This window comes from Ursus arctos, unplaced genomic scaffold (assembly GCF_023065955.2).
Source record: "Ursus arctos isolate Adak ecotype North America unplaced genomic scaffold, UrsArc2.0 scaffold_21, whole genome shotgun sequence".
Classification (NCBI taxonomy): domain Eukaryota; kingdom Metazoa; phylum Chordata; class Mammalia; order Carnivora; family Ursidae; genus Ursus; species Ursus arctos.
The window spans coordinates 23,565,687-23,570,697 of record NW_026622886.1 but is presented as its reverse complement, the minus strand read 5'-3'; the positions used below and the strand labels follow the sequence as shown (position 1 = coordinate 23,570,697).

Genomic DNA, 5,011 nt, shown 5'->3' with positions numbered 1-5,011 from the left:
CTGCGGAGAAGCGGGGAGCAGACTCGGTTTGTGGTCCAGGGGCCGCGGCAGCGAAGGACACTGCTAAAAGCCGGGAAGGGGCACTCACCTTTGGAACTGATAAGAGCCATTGTTTAGCTCTTCTTTATTCTCGGTTTTGATCTAAGGCTGCCTCTCCGATCACTTTCTCCTTTGACACAGCATCTCTTTGTCAGCATGGAGATTAAAGGAAATTGGTCATCCCACGTCGGAGCGATGCACTCCCCTCCCTTTGTCTTCTTCAGGAAATTAGTAGCTTGTGTTCCATTAACTGGAGTGTTTTGCCTTATCTCATTCCTATAAGCAAAGTGGAAATTTCAAGGCCATAATTTAAAATTATTCTGTCCAATTCATTCTAAATGCTCTCAATTGCAGCCTTTATCTCTAGACCTTACTAAAGATTATATTCAGGCTCACCTGCAGGCCCACAATTGTCCTCTTTTGGGAGCTGAGGTCTTTAGAAATGTAATGAAATGTGACAGCCTTTTGAATTGGGCCCTTGAAACTGTCCCTTTTAAGACCAAATGGTTTTTTTGCCACCTTAGAAGCCAGTCTCTACATTGTTTTATAATTTATTTTACAGGAGGACCTGGGAAACTCTGCTTTCCTAGACAGACAAAACGAGTTCATTGTTCCAGAACAGTCTTACAGAGATTTGCTGCCTTTTTTGATATTCATTCCAATCTTGGGGTTGAAAATAACATCTAGTCATCAGACCGAGGCTTCCATGCCCCCTTTTGTCCTGTATGTACCAAGAGTGAGGCTGTGCCCTAATGGGGCAGGCTAATACAGCAGCTTTTTACTGGGTGCAGTTCAGTTTCAAGAGAAGACTCATAGAGCTAAAAACTGGATTACCTTCTTCCAGAATGCACCAGCTCCCCTAGTTGAGTTTTTTTATGAATGGCATCTATTCTGACTGGTCAGAACCTATGTTATGCCAATGGCTGAGTAGTTTACCATCTAGTTTAATTTCTTATTTTAAAAATACATCAGGTCTCAAAGAAGTTAAGTGATTTCCTGGAGTCATATAGATAGTAGATAGCTGAGACGAGGTCATGTGATTTGAATTCCACTTCAATACCCTTTTCACCAACTTGTATGGGCATCCAAAGATGTGTAATCATGGACTGTGGTCTAACAAGACTCCACTGTTTCAATAACTGAAAGGGGGCCTTACAATTCATTATGCTAGCTCAGTTATTCTACGACACTTAACAGAATTCTAAAAATACATAGATTGTTATAGCTTATAATTAACACAAATATCTCTTCTCTGACCACAGTGTGGTAGGAACAGAGCTCAAAAGGGTTCATCCAGGAGCAGTAGAAGGAAATAAATTTACCGTGTTCTCTGGATTCTAGTCCTGATTGTCACCACTAATTCTGTGACTCTGGGTAAGTCTTTAGTTTTCACATGTAAAATTGGGCAAGTCTAAAAGATAGTTGAGATTTTTCAGGTGAATGGTGGGACTAGGTGACGATTGAGATTCAACACTGAGATTCTATGATTCCCTGATCTGTTTACCAGGCAATTAGTTGGGTGCACTCCCCTTCCTCACCCCCTCCAAGGAGCTCACTTTCAGCACAGGTGGCACACCCGAGTGTACCCACCAAGCATCTCCGATATGGAGGAAACCAACCTACAATGTCAGGTAAGCCATGGTAGCAAAGATAGCTAGCCATCCACCAATATTCACTTCTTCTTTCTGGTATTGAAATCCCCCACCCAGATTTTCACTGGGTTCAAGGCCTTCCAACTATTGATGACAGTTCCTGGCTTCACTTGCAACGAGGTGTGGCTCTGTGACTAAGTCTCTGTGACTCATGACAAGTGAGCCAGAAGTGGTGTGTATAACTTCTAGGTTTTACCCTTAACTGGAAAGGATGTATCCCCCACTTCCTATTTTCCCTTCCCAGTGTCTGGGGGAGAGTCACGATAGCCAGCATGGACAGAGATAGAAGCTGTGTGCTATATACAACAGAATTAATACACTTACCTTGCACTGCCTACTTCTGGACAGACACGTAGGAGAAGAATAAGATCTACTGGCATTGTGAGTCTCTTTGTTTTACCAGCTGAGATAGTTTACCCAATGGTACAGCCATCAGTGAATGCTTGCATGGAATAAAAATGAAGAATCCAGGCAAGCTGCTTCAGCCTTGGATTCTATTTGGTAGTGACCAAGTAATGATTAATTGTAATCTAAGGCATCTCAAGTTTCGTAGTTCATAGGAAGACCGGATGATTGCTAAGGCCAATGATGTTATTAATCCAGTGTATCCTGTAAAATAATGGCATAATGAATTCTCATTCTGAACATATTGTAACCAAATATACTTTTTAAGAATTCCGATTTCAATAAATAGTTTCATACTACAGAAACAGTATAAACTATAAACATAATAGAAAATATAAACACTAGGGCCACCAGTAATAAAGTCATCAGTATTGGGTTTTAATAGCCACCAGATTGTCTTTAGAGAAGTATTTCTTCAAATAAATCATCTTTGTGAAGTCCCAGGAACCCAAGGACCAGAGATCACCACCCTGCTTCCAGTACACTAAAACAACTATTTCCAAAATTTTTAATTTACTAGTCAGTTCCCTGCCACATCTCTTTTTCAACACTGGGTAATTCATAAACCGTTATGTGAGTATGTAAAACCTGATATCTGATATCTTACCAGCATCTCGCTTGAGAATAAAAAATGAACCACAATTTGGACATGATAACTGTGGCAGGTACCATAGACTGGTTGACTCAACAACCATTCCAATCTCCCTTCCTGTAGAATAAAGGCTAGAAAGCTAAACCCCACATTCCCCAGAGAGTTCTGCGTGGGACCCAGATTCTCCTAAGCCCACTCGAATTCTGTGAGCTACCTGATACCTTATATTAAATCTCTTTTTGTTTGTACTGGCTAACCTCGATTCTATTTCTGCAACCAAGAATCCCAACTGCTACAGTGGTATTTTAATTCTCTGCCTGTTCAAGGATTGAAAACGTGAGGTTCTTAGAACTTATTTGTTATGGCTATGTTCTTATCACTGGCACATTTCACATTCATTATTTTAATAAAGGAATTTTAATAAGGGAAAGAGAAGGAAGCACCAGTCAGAAGGCGGGGTCGTAGGCACTCTTTGTGCTAGTCAGAAAAGCTACACAGCTGCCTTCTTTCCACATTGACTCACTAGCCCTCTGCAGAGACACGTAGTCATTTTCACACGGGTCTCAATGTGGATGCCAATGCTGGGAGACTACAGAGGGCAACTGAGCCTTTGGATGGCGTACTTGATAATTTGTTATACTTCAGAGGCTAAAGGAGTAAGTAGCAGGAGCTAGTCCTTAGACACCCTGTCCATAGAGTCGTTAAGCCTGTTTCAGGTAGGTTTGTAGTTCCCAGAGTGTGGTCCCCAACCAGAAGCAGCACCTGGAAAGTTTCCTAAAAATCCAAATTCTCACCTGCGTGCACACACCCCAGACCCACAGATTCAGAAACTCTGGGCTGCACCTAAGAAGCTGTTCAGGCAGAGCCTCTAGGTTGTTCCGATGTGTGTTCAAGTCTGAGGACCACTGATACAAGCTGTCTGACCCTAGCTGGGGTTAAATGGAGTTTAAGAGAAATAGTGGCAGGTAAGAAAGAGAAAAGACAATTGAGGAAACTGGACTTTGATGGCAAAGGAGGCTCACGTTCGAATATAATGAAATCTTTTCCCACGTGAAACGGAGAAAGCATCCGTAGAAAGAGCATTGTGCTGAGAACCTAAGCTATTGGATCGGAAATTGGGATTTTTAACTAATCATTAAGTAATGTTAAAGTAATCACTTAACTTTTCTGGGATTCCATTTCCTCATTTGTAAAATGAAGAAATGGGATAAAATGTTCTTCAACACTCACAAATTCTGTTTTCTATCAGTTCTGGACAAAATTAACACTATTACCCCTGATTAGCATCATCTTGCTTTCTGAGTATTGTGTCCTTTTTAGTATAAACCTGATGATAGAAATTTCCCAGCATTCTGTTTCTCCACTTAGGAGCTGTACCTGGAAGAAAATTACCAAAAGATACACGTAGTTCTCCACCTGAAGGCAATGGTCCAGGCGTATACTCCAGCTTAATTCAGGACTGGTAAAATCCACTGCATATCTGAAAGGCCTTATGTATTGGAAAATAGTAATATTTTAGAAAAATGTACAAATTACTTATATGTGTCTTTTATATTATTGATGCTTTTATCAAATGTGAGATTTGAATGGTAAGGACTAGATTTGCATAGTTCAAGATACTCTGTGTGTGTGTGTGTGTGTGTGTGTGTGTGTGTGTGTTAATTAAATGCTTTAATCTACTTCCAAATTTAAGAATTGAGAATCGCTGGCACTCAGCCAAGGCTGAGGCAGGTAGTAATTACACTTGGGAAAACCACAAAATTACATCCTTTAACAATGTGGAAACATTGCAACATTGACAGAAGATTGTGTCCACTCAGTGAACTTGGGAACTATAGAGAAAAAAAGCCCTCTGTGTAATTGAAGCTTGAGTGCATGAAGGAGAAAGGAGGGCTTGGCCTACCTATGAAGCAGCAAGGACCAAGTTAATCAGTTAATGAATTTGCTGAAGATAGAAATGCAAACACATCTCATAGCTATCAAATAACACATTAATAAAGAATGCTAGAAGAAGGTACAGCAAAAATGTGTGATCCTTAAGGCTGAGACTGTATCTTTCTTCCTACCACCTAACTAGGCAAATATTAGGCACTTAGTAAATATTTGAGGTTGAATGGATGAATAACAGTTGAGAATGACAGTATTTTAACTCTTTGTAAATAATTACAAAGAAACACAAATTTTAGCTGTGTGTTTCAAGTAGCAGCAAGTTGCTTTGCTTTTAGTGAACCTAAAATTTAGTGTTTTTGCAGTACCAGTGGAGTGGGCATGAAGATGTAATGTAAGTTCTATTATGTTGAAACTTGTGAAATTAGAGACTCAC

At 40.2% G+C, this 5,011-nt stretch overlaps 1 long non-coding RNA gene across 9 annotated transcripts in view; it reads right to left on the bottom strand.

The window, feature by feature from the left end:
* Positions 1-5,011, bottom strand: part of LOC113256193 (uncharacterized) — an 83,419-nt gene that overhangs the window by 62,621 nt on the left and 15,787 nt on the right. For all 9 annotated transcript variants that reach the window (XR_008960824.1, XR_008960827.1, XR_008960823.1 and 6 more), the window contains 2 exons: positions 2,016-2,300; positions 89-315 (listed from right to left, as the gene is read on the bottom strand). This is a non-coding gene — a long non-coding RNA (uncharacterized LOC113256193). The remainder of the gene's footprint in view (positions 1-88; positions 316-2,015; positions 2,301-5,011) is intronic.